We start from the raw sequence: 16,421 nt of genomic DNA, 5'->3' as shown, positions 1-16,421 counted from the left end.
ACAGGGATTAGCAGACAATCTACATAAAGAACTCCTACAAATCAGTAAGAAACAAATCTAAAAGATAAGTAGACAAAAAGCTTAACGGGAACTTTACAAAAGAAGGAACTCAAATAGCCAATAATATAAATACTTAACCTCACTGATCAGAGAAATGGCAAATAAAAAGACTGAAGAGATATCATTTCATAAATAGCAATGGGACAACATTTTAAAGTCTGGTAAATGAAGTAGTGGCAAAGTTGTAGAATGATTATAACATGTACACTACTTGTAGGAACACAAATAGTATGATCACTCAGGAAAAAACATTTGGCATATTTAGTAAGGTTGATGATACACATACTCCATTATCCAGCAAATTTTACTTGTGAGAAAGACACACAAATGTGTGTGTGCTTGCATCTATCTCCATATATGTATTAAGAGACATATAGAAGACATATTCACAATAGCCTTTTTATAAGAGCAAAAAACTAGAATCAATTCAAATCTCTATCTACAGCAGTAGGAATAAATAAGTGGTCTCAGAATACTATGTAGCAGTAAAAATGAATGAATCACAGCCCCAAAATGAATGAATCTCAGGAATATAATGTTAATTTAAAGTGAAAGTGACAGAAAAATACATAAAGTGTAATTTCTTTTTTTTTTTTTAAAGATTTTATTTATTTGCCAGAGATAGAGAGAGAGAGTACACACAAGCAGGCAGAGAGGCAGGCAGAGAGGCAGGCAGAGGCAGCGACGAGAGAAGCAGGCTCCCCGCCCAGTAAGGAGCCCGATGTGGGACTCGATCCCAGGACCTTGGAATCATGACCTGAGCCAAAGGCAGCGGCCTAACCAACTGAGCCACCCAGGCGTCCCGAGTGTAATTTCTTTTATATAAATTTCAAAAACATACAAAACCCATAAAGATAACCCATAAAGAAGAGCAAGGGAGGGAATGATAAACATAAAGTCAGGACAGTGGCTACTTCAGTCGGGATGACAGAGGATCAATCACACAGGCAACTATGAATACACAATGATAAGATTCTTCTTCCTGAACTGGGTGATGGGTGCCTGAGCGCTCAATGATTTATGATTCTGTAATAGATCTTTTATGAGCATTATTTTGTACATACAAATCACTTAATAAAAAACTTTAAGAAGGCAATGGACCAGAAGGGCAGGACACTGAATATACCAGAAGTAACTGATGACAGAGAACAAGATGACAGAGAAGATCAAAGGGAGCAGAGGGGCACTTGTACTCAGGGGTTCAGCTTCCTGGACTCCAATTCTGCTATCTCAAAGCCAATGCCTTTTTATCTAGGCAGGGAGGGGAGACTGTTTTTCAACTTTAGAGGTGTTCTGGAAAAGAACTAAAAAACTTCACTAGTCTAAATAACTATTAAAAAAATAGGGCTCCTCCATCTAAAAATTAAAGAACTTTACAAAGTATTTCTGTATTAAATGATTTACAGTCATTGCATCCCTTTCTTCAACACCACTTAGTAACCCAAGGGAGGGGGGATTGGGCTGATATTTCAGGCAAAATAAAAACAAAAGAAAGATATTAGAAGGATATGGAAGTCCCCTTAGCTGAAGGAGTAGAGCAGTTTCTCCATTTAACATGCATACAAGTCACTTGGGGTCTTGTTAAAATGCAAATTCTGATTGGATAGGTCTAGGATGAGACCTCTAAGAATCTGCCTTCATAAAAAGAACCTGACTTGGGTGTTCCACAAACCTCACTATTGCAACAAGAGACATTATGAAAATACCTTCTCCAGGGACGGCTAAAAACAGAAGTGTGGGTGTCTCTAATTGGGATAGTTTCATTTTACCCACCAAGATAAAGAAATTGAGATACTCTTCCTACACTATATAAACTTGGGTACAGGATACCTGTTATCAGAAAAATCAAGAATACTAAACTAGGTCTTTTGCAAAGAAAAGGTGCTCTGAGAGGCAGCAAAGATTGAAAACTTAAAAGAGAAATCCATGAGAAGTTTTACTCAGAAGGGATATTAACCCTTTCCTTATGGAAGAACTGTTTCCCAGTGGTACTGAAGAAACCAGAACTACCAAAAGGAAATGCACAGAACAGTAATTAAAGACTGATTATAATGCAGATGTTGGTCATGGCCCAACATAGTCAAAGGAGCATCACACAGGTCTATATATTACATATGTATGTGTGTGTGAATAGCTCTAGAATTCTAAGAATATGCTCTTAAAATGAAAAGCTTATTATTTTAACAGAAACCACATCAAATAATTCCCACTCATCATGTCTATTTAATAGTAGTAAAAACCCTTCCATCTCAAAATAGTACTTCTGCATGTAGAGTCATGCTTTCATACAGCACTCAATAACCACTCAAACTCTTCCAAGGAAACACCAATGCCAAGTCTCCGCTAAGAATGTGTCACAGCAGAGTGAGGTCTTCTCACTTGCTCCTACAACATCACAGACTGTTGTTACTAGTCTCACCCTAAGAGACGCTCTGCACAAAAAGCCCGCACAGCAGTTTCCTCACTGTCCCAATACTTATTCTCAGATGAAGTGTTCAGTTAGTCCAGAGATAACAGAAAGAGTGTAGCCTAACAGAATTCTGCACCTGGTGTGTAAGTCAGAACAGCTAAACCCCCTGTGCCATCAACACAGGGTATTTTTTACAACATAATAAATCCAAAATGTCTGGATAATCCTTGGAAACAATACTCCCAAACATCTTTAGGCATCACAACCCAAGCAACGATGAAATCCAAATTCAAAAATATTCTACATTTTAATGGCCCTCTATTAGAGAAACGCAAAAACAATGCACATAAACCACACACTGATATGCAGTTCCACTCTGCAGAACCACATAAAACCAAATGGGGAATTCATTAGAGATTTTTAAAAAATAAAAGTAGATATGCCCTTGCACTGAAGCACTGACCTTCCCTTCCGGTTAGCATACTGAAATTCCCTTTTTCACGCATACATTTTAGAAGAGGTGACATTTAGATGTCTCTCATTTGCCATCCCACATTGAATAAATGAATTGTAGAAGTGACATTTAAAAGAGAAATTCCCAGGGTTCCCAGACTAAACAGATGAGGACTTTGGGAATCATCTTCCTCTAACCAGATACCAACCACAGAGGCCTCGGTGGTCTGCCTTTCACCACCCCACCCTCCCAGCCACATCTGCAAAAAATACGTACACAAAAAAAATACATATAAACAAACACAAATGCAGTCAGTTACCATGATAATCCCATTAGTCATGACTGGATACTTAACGCAGCTATCTAAATCAATCTGACTACCAATATACCAACAATCATGATACTCACTTACCTAACAATCCTTAATAGAAGAATCCAAATCTCTAACTGTGCTTAACAGAAAAAGCAAGTGATAAAAAGAAAGCAAATACGGGTTAAAGAAACAATTTATCCACCAAAAAAATACGTCTTTCTTAAAACAAGTTACTGAATGTTAATATTTTTTTAAATGTCTCAGGGACATAATAACTAAAACACATCAATCCTTTCATTAAAAAAAAAAAAAAGGTTTCCTATAGGAAAAATCATATTCTTAGTATTAACCAGAGAGAGGTTATTAACCAGAGAGAATTAAAGAGAGAGGTACTGTAATGGTATCGTCGTTAAGCTTCAATTAATCACTCTTCACATACGAAGAAATCGATGGATAGCTGGGTTGTAGTCACAGATTATGGGTAACGCATAGAAAAACAGTGCGACTCCCGATACTGACTGCACCAGTGCCTCCGCACACCACCGGGCCTGTCCGCCCTGCAGCCCCTCCCTACCGCTCAGGTCCCTCAGTCGGAGATCAGATTCCGGTCCGCACCGCAGGCCGGCTCTCTCAGCCTGCATTAGCTCTGCAGGACGCCCCTTCGTCCGAGCACTGTCCCACTGTCCGACCGGCGGGGCGGGAGGGGTCACCCCAAAGAGCAGCGCCCCCCCCCCTTCACGGCTAGGTGACCTGGTCCTCCTGACGCCACATCCAGCTGAAGCAGCATGACAAGGTAGAAGCAGCTCCCGGCCGCGGCCAAGGGCAGCCCCAGGCCTGGGTGGGGCCGGGCGGGGGCCGCAGGCGCCGAGTGGCCGTGCCAAGCCCCGGCAGCGAGAACCAGGGGAGGCTGCGATACTGCTGCATTGTGCTGCATCACGGCGAGGGCACTGGGAGCCATCCATCTTGCCAAAAAAGCACATCCCCGCCCAAATAAACCCACCGAATCCATTTTTCTCCTCTGCTGAAGCACCCCCACACTCGCCCTCTCCTTGCTCTGAGGCCCGGCTTTTGACTGGAAAAATAATGGACTTGGTTTGTATACTGACATCGACAACACTCCCCTCCCCATCTGACGACAGGCACTTGGCATCGTTCCTCTCACAAAAACAAAGAGAAGGCTCCCCCCCCCCCCAAAGAGGGCCGCGGGCGCGGTGTGAAGGATGAGAATAGGGGCTTCCAGCCAACCCCCGCCAAAAGCCGGCCCGGAGGGTCCCCGCGCTGGTACAAACCTGTTGAAGAGCTGGTGGCTGGAGCTGAAGGGCGGGCGCCGACGCGGCTCCGCGCCCCAAAGCGGCTCACGCCCAGCCCTGGAGAGTGGGGACGGCGGTGAGGGCGGGGGACCCGCGCGAGGATGGGCGGCGGGGAGGGGGGGCGCCGGGCCGCCGCCTCCGGCTCAGCTGCAGCGCGGCGCAGCGGGGACCACGCCTGGCTGCATCCCCCGTACCGTTACGCGCGGAGTCGGGCCCTGTCACCGCCGCCCCCGCTCCCCACCAGCCCCGGCCGCAGGGAGCACACCCGAAAATACGCCCTCCCAGCTGCCCACTCCGTACCCACCCCCGCGCCGGGGGCAGCTGCGCCCTGCTGGAGGGAGGAGGCGGTGGAGGCAGAGAGAAGGAATCGGCGCCGCTGCGCCCAAGGATGAGGCTGGGTCACCCCGGTGCGCACAGGGGTGCCGTGTTCCCTCACTGCGGAGCCTGCCGCCCCTGCCCGCATAGTCCGCGTACTGATGAGCCCAGGAGACCCAGGCTCCCCGCGCCGCCCCCGCCCGGGCTCTGCAGCCTCCCTGCCCCCACGCCGCTCCCAGGGCGCAGGGCAGCGGTGGGGCAGCGGCGTCTTCCCGGCCTGGGCCCGCGCCCCTCCTCCTGCCCTCCCGCCACCCAGGAGCCCGCCCGGGAGGCAGCCCCAGTGAGTTGGCATCTTCCTGCCTAGGCCCCCCACCTACCTCCCACGGATAAGGGGGTGGGGGCGCCGGGGTCCCGTCCTCCTCCCGCTCCTCGGCGGCCGGGCGGGTGGGCCGGGAGGCGACTCCGCGGGGCTGTCCGCGGCTGGGGCCGGGGCTCACAGGACGGGACCGGTGGGCGCTGCTGCGCGGGGCTGCGCGCTCGCTCCGGGCGGAGAGGCGGCCGAGGGAGGGACTGGAGGAATCCGCAGCCTGCACGGCAACAGCTGCACTGATTCCGGGGGCTGGGCTGGAGCGCCGGGCGGGGGGAGAAGGGGAGGGAGCAGGCAGGGAGGGGGGCGAGGGGCGGGGAGAGGGAGCGCGCGGGCTCCGGGGGCGCGCACACTCGCGCGCACACACGCTCTCTCCCGCACACCCTCCACACTCCGCTCCACACTCCGCTCTGCTCGCCACTGCTCGCTCCCTCGGTTCCTCCCTCGCCTGCCCTCCGCGCCTGCCGGGAGCCCCACAGCCTCCCACCCGGCCCATGCCGCGCGCGCTAGCCGAACCTCGGGCGCGTCCACGCACTCCCCGGCCCGGGCTCTGGTAGGGCCCGCCGCCGACCTCGTCCTCAGCCGCGGGGACCCATCAGGGCTGGCCTAGGCAGGGTGGGCACCGCCGCCGCCACCACCCGGGCAAAGGGACAATGGGGGCTTTGTCCCCACAGCCAGCGAGGGCCAATTTCACGTTTAATTTGAGGCTAATTTGATTATCGCCTTGGAAAGGGGCAGCCTAATTTTCTACGTGATTTGTCAAGCAGCCTCTTTTCGCCCGCGATGTTTGCGTTTGGAACGCCGCGGAGAGAGTGTTGAGGGACGTTTTAGAACGTGGTTTGGTTGGTTTGGTTGGTTTGGTTTTAGAATTTAGGTGGTGATGCCTTATAGGTTCCGCCCAGCCTGAAGGAGAGCGACAGGGACCTCTCCGTGGGAAACCTTGGGCGATGGGAGCCGAGAGTTGTTACTCGATGAAGTCAAGTTCTTACCTACCCCCCTCCCCCCACTCCGCCCTTTTGTGAGATTCTTCACCCTGTCCCTCCCGGTGGCTGTGAACAGACCCTACAAGTGGTTTGTCCAACTCCTGCCTCTGGGCGTCCTGGCTTGCTTTACCCTAAGACCGGGTCCTCTTCCCGAGCCTCCGTTGCGGAGTGGGGTCTTTGAAGCTTCAGTGTAAGCCCCTAAGATGGCTTGAGGGTTTGATTTCTCCCCGCTACCCGCAAACCCTGAGATGGACACCGGACGCTTTGTCGAGTTTTTTGTTAAGTGCCAATGCCCCTTCTCAACCAGCTTGCCCACCCAGTCAATCCTCCAGGCTATGTAGAAATTCTGGAACCGCCAGTGCTGGGGCGAAAAGATGGTGTCATCACCGTGTCCACGAATAGAAACGCTCTTTAGAGAGCAGAGTCTAGGGAAACTGACGTTCTGCCTGCTATGTAGGTGCCCAACGTCTGCACTGTAAGCTTTCAGAGGGAAGAGGGCCCTTCTCCGTTGAAAAACCCCAAAGGCTTTTCTCTCTGAAGATCTGACCCTCAACGCATGAATTAAAAAACAAAACAAAACAGAAATAAAAGATAGTTTAGATCATGTTTATATCTCAAATCAATAGACCCGAGGGTAATGAGTTTGTATTTTTTACGTGTATTTTTAAATGAATATTTTTAAATAAATCTAAATGAAATTGTTCCAGCAAAGTGAAGATGAATCTTCCTTTTAGTGCTTCACCATCAGTTTGAATGTTTGTACCAGTGTTTACTTTTGATAGATGTGAAAAAATACCGACAAAGGCAAATAATTTAGTATTTTTCTCAGAGGGTTGATCAACACCTCCAGAAGGTGAACCCTCCAAGGACAGGGTTCTTTTGTAGGTTTGTTCACTGTTTGTACACAGCAGACACTTAGGAGGTGCTCAAAAAATATTTGTTGAATTGAATTGCACAGAATCAACATGTAAGTGGCTGCCCTTAATAGGTAATGCAGGAAATCCACCAGGAATGAAAGTTGTTTCCCTTTCACTTATTTTGTTCCATGGCCCTCAGCACCTCCCCACCCACAATGTTAATGAAATACCAAAGTAAACAATGGCAATTCTGGAAAATGCTTGTTTAAATTCTTCCACTGTTATTCTTGAAATGGTGACTCTTAACAGCTTCCTTTATCACAGATAATAGTACTTGACTAACTCTTCATTTGCTGGATGAGTCACCTGCCTTACCCCATTCCACTCCCACCTAATTTTTAAAAATTTCTTTCGGAAAGGGAGGCACAACCTTAGCAAGGTATTCTAGTAAGGTGCCAGTAAGTATTCCAAAAATCTAAAATGCAAGGATTCAGAGTTTCACTATAAATACCTGGATTTTCACCAGACTTTCCTATAAATACCTCACAATTTTGAATTCTTACCCTTTGGTGGGGGGAAAAAAAAAATCATCATTTAGGAGAGTCCAGGGTACTACTGACTAAAAAAAAGTAACAGGTCAAAGAAAAGACGGTTTAAATATGGAGAGATTATTGCAGAGGGCATATATTTCTGTGAAAGGCAAGAACCTAGAAAAAGATGAAAAGCCTTAGTAATTGTGATAACTCAAAAGGATTATTCTCAAATACAGAAGCAGCAAGTTGAAGTTCTTCCTCACATCACAAGATGATTTAAAGGAACCTAGTATTCATTGGTATCATGTCTGTAACATAACATAGTCTTACCGTCCATTTTTAAAACCATATGATTATATATGGCTTGGTCTCCCATAGAAATTCTATTTTATTATAAAATGCTTTTAGATATAAATTGCTAATTTAACTTTCCATTCAAACTATACGGGAAAATATTGTCAACATATATATTAGTCACTATAGACTAGGTTATAATGTTATTAATACACAGTTCCCAAATCCCAGTATAATACAAAAGTTCCAAATCAGCGAAAGTTTAATTATTGCTTATATAAAATCAACTGTGGGGAAGCTGTCTGCTCTGTATCAGCTCAGTCTTCCAATATTTAATATTATGGTTCCTCCATGTCAGTAGGTACTTCTACAATCTCCACTGTAAGGGAAGAGCATGATGGAACTAAACACGTCCACCCAGAAATGACACAGGGTTACCTCCACTCACATTTTATTTGCCAGAGCAAGTCACATAGCTACACTTGAAACCAGATATTGAAAAACAATAGTATTTTCTGCCTGTTTTGTTTAGAAAAGAGAGAATGGCACTTAAAGTAATTCCTTGGTTACCTTAAATTAACCCAATTAAAACCCATCTTTTATTGTATTGATAATAGTCTTAAAATGTTAAATTTAGAACACATTTTGAAAATTTGAATAAGTTTTGTTTTTTTTTTCATCTCTGTTTACTCCTAAATTTGACTTCCTTTCAACTCTGAGCTAGTCTGAGAAGTTTCCTCATAGTAGAAATGTTCTGTTTGGGACTTTACACATACTAATTTTGCACTGAGAAAGCCTAAAGACACATGTTTGAGCTGTCAATATCATGAATTACCATGAATAAATAGTTTTTGAGCACTGGTAACACATTTGTAGATGTATAAAATAATCCATTCTTTCATTTATTCAAGAAATATATGTACCTTAATCTGTTCTAGGCTTTGCAATAGAACAATGGGCAAAATAGTACAAAAATCACTGCCCTCATGGATCTTCATTCTAATAGGATGGAAGTCAATCAGTCAATCAATAAACAAGTAAAATATATGTATGATGATAAACTTGAATAACATAAATATGTAGAAATAATATTTATAAAATTATAAGAATAAGTAGCCTCGGCTTTCTAGGAAAGAAATTTTCTGTTAATAAAAATAACCATAAATAGCAATTATAAAATGTTTTCCAGTTTTTAAAGTGCTTTAGCAGATATATTTTTTGTTCTTTTGGTTAGTTCTGTGAGGTAGATATTGACCCCATTTTATAGGTTAGAAAACTGAGGACATGAGTAGGTTAAATGAGTTGCCCAATTCCACACTGCTACTAAGCGCCACTGGTATCTGCTTAGAAGATAGTATATCAGAGCTGTGTGCTTGGCATTGCGTATTATTAAAAAGAAATTATATTTGCAAGATGAAAAAGTTCTTTGTGGGGCACCTGGGTGGCTTCGTCAGTTAAACGTCTGCCTTCGACTCACGTCGTGATGAGCTCCCTGCTCGGCAGAAATCCTCCCTCTCCCTCTCCCTCTGCTGCTCCCCTTGCCTGTGTGCCCTCACTCTCTCTCTCTCAAATAAATAAATAAAATCATTTTTTTTTAAAAGAGAGTTTTTTGAGATGGATGGTGGTAATATTTGCACAGCTATGTGAATGTACTTAACACATTGAACTGTACACTTAAAGGGATAAAAAATGGTTAATTTTATGTTATGTATGTTACCACAAGTTTTAAAACTAAAATGTTTTAAATAATTCTAAATCGAGACCTCTAGAATAATAGAGTTTTAAATAATTGAGTTTTAAATAATTCTAAATCGAGACCTCTAGAATAATAGAGTAAATGCTCTCTTAACTTTTCTTCAGTTAACACACGTGTTGCATTACACTGTTCATTCCCTCTGTATTGTGAGCATATGACATGTCCACAGCACACCAAGCACCCTCTGACAGTAGGCTATACTCTGCTACACCTGCATTTTTCAGTTCCCACCATTGTGCTATGCATTTACCAAGTCAGTTCGGTTTATTCCCAAATTTATTTATGCTAGTTACGACAATTGAACTTATTTTACTTAATAATTATAATTAAAAATTACATCAATCAATTAAATATGAGTGTGCAGAGAGACTCCTTTCAGTGATAAGTTGTAAATATTTAAACATCTAATTAAAAGCTAAAGATATTGCCATCAAATTATGGGTGGATAACAATAAAATTTAGGAAGGAATGTAAATTGTAAAAACCTTGAAATATCCAGAGTCAGATGGCTTGTGTTGGCTAGTGTTTCTAAGTTCTTAGTCAACTTAAAAGAGAGCAAAGTATATCAGATAGCTGTAGCTTATGCAAAAACAAAGTGGTCTTTCACTCCATAAACATGTTGGAAGAAACCGTTTGACTATCAACAGATTAACAGGTGAACATACATTTATAAGTTCCAAGTAAAGTTAAATTTTATCTCTTTTTCCAGATATAAATATATTCTTTTTTTTTCAAAATGTGTCTCAAGGATTAGGCAATTAATTATGCACCAAAAGCATGAGCAACAACAATAAAAATAGACAAATTGGACTTCATCTAAATTAAAAACTTTTGTGTATTGAAAGATGTAATCAAGAATGTGAAAAAGCAGTCTAGAGAATAAGAGAAAGATATTTGCAAATTACACATCTGATAAGGGTCTACTATCCATAATATATAACGACCTCTTACAACTCAACAGCAAAGAAACAACCCAATTAGAAAATGAGAAAAGGACTCAAATAGAATTTTCTCCAACGAAGATATACAAATAGACTTCAAGCATATGAAAATATGTTCACCATCATTAGTCACTAGAGGAACTCAAATCAAAACCACTCTGAAATACCATTTCACACCCTCTAGAATGGCTTTAATTTTTTTAAAAAAAGAAAGAAAATTACAAGTATCAGCAAGAATGTGAAGGAACAGAAGCCTCATATGTTGCTGGTGGAAGTGTAAAATGGTTCAGATGTTATAGAAAATAGATTGGCAGTCCCTCAAAGGGTTAAATGTAATTACCATGTTATCCAGCAATTCCATTCCTAGGTATATGCCCCAAAGAACTGAAAACAAGTACTCAAACTCTTGTACACAAATGTTCATCATAGCCCTGTTTACAATAGTCAAAAGGTAGAAACAACCCAAATGCCCAATAATGGATGAACCAAAATATGGTATATACATACAATGGAATAGTATTCAGCCATAAAAGGAATGAAGCAATGATACACGTTACAATGTGAAAAAAATAAGAGACACAAAAGTCATTTATTATATGATGCCATTTATATTAAATATCTGGAATAGATAAATCCACAGAGATAGAACATAGATTGATGATTGCCAGGGACTGAGAGGAGCAGGGGAGAGGAATGGGGTATCCCACTCAATTGGTATGGAATTTTATTTGGGAGTGATGAAAGTGTTTTAGAACTACATAGAGGTGGTAGTTACACAACATAATGAAGATCCTAAATGCCACTGAAATGTTTGCTTTAAAATAGTTTTGTTACCTGGATTTCACTTCAATTAAAAAAATATAATTCAAAAGTGAAGTCTTTTTTATTCCTCATTTCACATCATTTTCAATAAACGATCAGCCACTTGTCACATCAGGTAAATGGGCTTCTGCATTTTTTTTTAAAGATTTTATTTATTTCTTTCTTAGAGAGAGAGAGAGAGAGAGCAAAGCCGGATAGTGGTGGTGGGGGGGAGCAGCAGGCAGCACAGTCAGAGGGAGAAGCAGGCTCCCTGATGAGCAAGGAGCCCAACTTAGGACCCTTGGGATCATGATCTGAGTCGAAGGCAGATGCTTAACCAACTTAGCCACCCAGGCGTGCATGCATATTCTTTAAAACTTGCCTATATGCTCCTCTTGAAAGAGGGTTTGTCACAATTTACCTCTCATATACAAGCTGATTGTTCTACTTGTCTATTTTCAGACAGCTTGATTCTAATTACCCTGCCACAGAAATACAGAAGTGATTTGAGCCCTTATTGTTGGAAACACACAAGAAATGGGGGGGGGGGGCTGCTGGAAACTTCTTTTGGCATGTTCCTACTGAAGATGAGGACGGGAAGAGTTCAGAGTGTGATGGCCCACCATCAAACATCGCACAATCTTCATCTTCTCAGCCTGCGCTGTCACATACAGTAGCTTCTAGAAATGTGGCTGGAGTGACAGAGAAACTGAATTTATAATTTTACTTAATTTTAATGAACTGAGATTTAAATGTAAACTTTGGCTCTTGGTTTCAGTTATTAGAAAATTTTTAACTGTGTTTGGAACAACTTATATATTTGAATCTACTTCTTTTAATTGTAAATTTAGTGAAATCTACATACACACCAGATTCAAAGACTTGGTTAAAAAAAAAAAAAGATGTAAAATATCTCAGTTTTTAAAATATGCATTATATGTTGCAATGATATTATCTTGGATATAATGGGAATAAAACCTATTTTTAAAATTAATTTTACCATTTGTTTTTATTTGTTCAAATAAGACTAGAGCAAAAATGTTTAAATTACATATATGGTTCGTATTCCATTTCAACTGGACAGTTTTATTCCAGACATTGTCAAAGGAGACTCCAGTAATCGGCAGCCTCACTATTTAGACTCAGGAAAACTGAAGAAAAGCAACTAGAATTTGGAATATGCTACCAAGTGAGAATCCAAAGTGAGGTCAAGTTCCCAGCTTCCAGGCTTTCTGTAGTACTTCCATCACAATAGCCTTGGTATCTGTGGGTGGCAAGCCATGGTGCTCTTTGTGAGCAGAAGGCAGACATGGCCAATATTTTCATGACTGGCGTCATTCTTTTGGAAGTCCAAAGATGACCTTGGCAATAAGAAAGGACCATTGCCTCAAGATAACCCCACCCCACCAATGTGACATAGTTTGCCATCCTATGTAAAGGATTCCAGAAGTGGACTAGATTCATGCCTAGAATTCATTCAAGAAATTGCAGAAATTCATAGGCTGATGGGTGAAGAACAAAGAGAAAAAGAAAAATCACTTCCCCACAGAGATCAGAAAAGTTTAACATGCCACTGATTTGAGGAGAAACTCTTCTGTCTGGATCGAGTGATTAGATCTTGTCCACTTTGCCTCCTAATTATATTTCCGATGTTGGATATCCTCATTTCCCATCCTATGTCTTCAGATTCTCAGTGGGTGGAGATGCCCAGTCACAGCATAAATCCTATCTCTCATTCTCAGGGCATGACAATGTAACACTATCTGAACACTTGCTGTGGAGGCAATGAAATTCTTTCCTTGCTTGCTTCCCATGGTTGGCAAGCTGGTTTCTTCTCTTGAGTTTTTTCTTTCATACACAGGCTAGACCAAACAAGAGTTCAATTTTAATGATAGGCATTTATTTAAGACTGAGTCTGGAACTCTTAAAGAATCACAGAAAAAGAGAAAATACTGTATTTGCTTAATTTCAGTTAGTAAGCATTCTCCCCAGATGAGATGTGAAGTATAATAAAAAAATTTTTAAGTAGACTCCAAGCCCAGAAGAGAGTGCAGTACAGGGTCTGAACTCCCCACTCTGAGATCAAGACCTGAGCTGAGATCAAGAATCAATCCCTTAACCGACTGAGCCACCCAGATGTCCCAAAGCATAATAATTTTTTGTTATTGTTTTAATACTGTTATTTTTGTCACTCATGTGTATCTCTAGGCACTTTGATAAGTACATTTTCTCATTTTACTATTACTTATATGTGTTATGACGTGTAATCATACTCTTATTAAGCCATTTTAACAATGAGGAAATTGAGGCTACAAATCGATTGGGTCCGTTGTCTGAGGTCTTACAGCTAGTAAGTGATGAAAACAGAATTCAAACCCAGATCTGACACCAAGTTCCTAAGTCTGAAAAGGGAAATAAGATTCTTTTGTAGAATAGTGCCTGGAAAGTATACAGCACTTTAAAAAATGTTTTATTTATTTGAGTGAGAGAGGGAGAGAGAGAGAGCCTGCACTAGCAGGGGGGAGGGGTAGAGAGAGAAGCAGATTCCCCACTGAGCGGGTAGCCCATCACAAGACTCCATTCCAGGACCATGGGATCATGACCTGAGCCAAGGGCAGACACACCCAATCAACCGAGCTACCCAGGAGCCCAGGAAATAGGATCTTACGATATTTTTCTTACTAGCTTTAAAAGCAAACACAATGACTCAAAATATGGGGTCAAAGTTACCCTTTTTTAAACTGAAATAGTTTTAATAAAACTTTAAAGAGACTTTTTTAGATGAAGCCTAAAAGGATGTATCTAAGTTTGAGAAAGTTTTAAGTACCCGGATTCTTATGTGCTTATGTTTCAAAGTTCATTCAACTTGAAAGTCATCGGTTCCTTAACAAGTGTTGCCAATATGAAATAAGAAAAAAATACTTGAAACAGAAAATCCCCCTGTGTTTAGTGAACAGAGCGGTATTGTTGTTTGTTTTTTGAAGGGGACAGGAGATGGGGGTAGTGGTGGGGGTGTTTGTTTTTATGAGATCTGCTTTGAAAAGCTCTTCTGAAGCCTCCCCAGGAACAGCCAAGCGGGAGTGCTGGAGTTGATGCTGTACATGCTGGCTAAGTGTGGGCCTGCCTCAGCTGCAAGTAATTTAATCTCAGGATTCTCTCCAAACGGGACCTTGGACCAAAGCAAGCTGGGAATGCCATACATTGGATTTCTCATGGCTGTGAGACCCTGTGGTAGAAACAAAAATATTTACAGGTCAAGATTCTTAAGGTGGTGGGTTACCTAAATTTGAGAAGAACATGGAATTTCACCCATTTGGGAGGAAGTTTGCGCTCTCCAAGGGGGAGAGTCTGTGGACAAGCTGGAAAAGTTATCTGAAAGCATTCCCTCAACTGTGTTTTAGCTGTTGGAGTGTAGATGCTATCTATCATTTTTAACCATCCTTAAAAGGAGAATCGGGACCTTCTCTGATTCCTCTGCTCCTGTGTTTATTTGCCATCCAAGAAGATTTGAGAATTTGCTAGGCTGCCTCCTCCATTCCTCCTCATCATAATTCTCCATGTTCTCCAGAAAGAGCAGCCCAGGACCTTTCACGTGACCATCAGCTACATCCCAGATGAGTGGAAGCTTCTGGTTGCTGAGCATCTGCATTAGGTGGTATGAACTAGGGAATCAAGATGGCGAGCTTGAGAAGAAAACTTTGAGAAGACCCAAGTGGCCAAAGTTTCACCTGTCCAATGACAAGTATATCATAGGGGTTCATATTCCCGCACAAAGGTGCAACAATAAATTACTACATCATTCCTTAGTTCAACCTTAGCCTAATGAAAAACTGCAAATAAAAATAAGATAAATGCCTATTTTTGCTAAAAATCATTGTCACAGTCAGAGGTTTCTCTTTTAACTTTTTCTTTGACAGGCAATACATTCCCATAATTAAAAAATCAAAGGTAGAGATGCCTGGGCTGGGCTCAGTCAGAAGAGCATGTGACTCTTGATCTCAGGATTGTGAGCTGGAGCCCTGTGTTTGTCATAGAGATTATTAAATACATACATAAATAATCAAAATGGTATTACAAGGAATGCACTGAAATTCTTGCTCTCATCCTGTCCCCACCCACCCAATATCCCACCCCATTTCCTATAGAAAACCATTTTTAAATTTTCTTGTGTCCATTTCCAGTGGACAGTGGGACCTGCCCAGTGTCTGTTTGGGCATATATAAACAAAATCACATATATATTCTTTTTTTTTTTTTAATTTTTTAAGATTTTTTATTTATTTATTTTGACAGAGAGATCACAAGTAGGCAGAGAGGCAGGCAGAGAGAGAGAGGAAGAAACAGGCTCCCCACTGAGCAGAGAGCCCAATGTGGGGCTCGATCCCAGGACCCTGGGATCATGACCTGAGCTGAAGGCAGCGGCTTTAACCCACTGAGCCACCCAGGTGCCCCAATTCTTATAATTTTTCTCTCTTTATCATACAACAGGCAGCATTCTATAAACACTGTTCCGTACCTTGCTTGCTTTTGGTCACTGAACGTGTCCTAGAGATCATTCCTCATCAGACTTCCTTATTCTTTGTTGTTGTTACAGCTGCCTAGCATTTCGGGATACACCAACTTAATTTATTTGGGTTGTTTCAGTCTTTTGCTTTTATAAACAGTACAAAAAAGTGTTTCTGATCAGACATTTCTGTCTCAAACTTTGTTCCTTCTATTTTCTTAAAGTTCCACATGCTTCTTGATGGTTGCCCAAGGGGTGTGCACTAGACTGACAGAAGGGTAGAGATAGAAGAGGCTTTAGAACGGGCTTAATCCAACTTACTGTTTTAAGAAAGGGAAACCAAAGCTCCTATAAAGACACTTGCCCAGGGGTACAGAGTGATTGGTCTGGGACCAGAGTCTGGGTTTACAGAATCTCAGCCTGAAGTTGTACCTGGTAGATTACACTGCTGGGTGCGGGGTACTGGGTGCTAAGTGCTGGGTTCTGAGTGTGTGCACGCGCGCGCACGTTGCTCCTCCAGGAAT

At 42.4% G+C, this 16,421-nt stretch overlaps 1 protein-coding gene across 4 annotated transcripts in view; it reads right to left on the bottom strand.

Moving 5' to 3' along the window:
• Positions 1-5,455, bottom strand: part of SPTBN1 (spectrin beta, non-erythrocytic 1) — a 195,302-nt gene extending 189,847 nt beyond the window's left edge. Inside the window, exon 1 of one of the 4 annotated variants that reach the window (XM_059187673.1) lies at positions 5,240-5,455. The gene's annotated coding sequence lies outside the window, so the exon portion shown is untranslated. Of the gene's footprint in view, positions 1-4,237; positions 4,258-4,526; positions 4,608-5,239 lie in introns of those variants that run through there. The other 3 variants (XM_059187669.1, XM_059187670.1, XM_059187671.1) reach the window with 3 other exon arrangements.
• Between the last annotated feature and the right edge of the window lie 10,966 nt (positions 5,456-16,421).

Source organism: Mustela lutreola, chromosome 9 (assembly GCF_030435805.1).
Source record: "Mustela lutreola isolate mMusLut2 chromosome 9, mMusLut2.pri, whole genome shotgun sequence".
NCBI classification, from domain to species: domain Eukaryota; kingdom Metazoa; phylum Chordata; class Mammalia; order Carnivora; family Mustelidae; genus Mustela; species Mustela lutreola.
The sequence above is the reverse complement of the archived record's forward strand: the minus strand, read 5'-3'. Positions and strand labels throughout refer to the sequence as shown.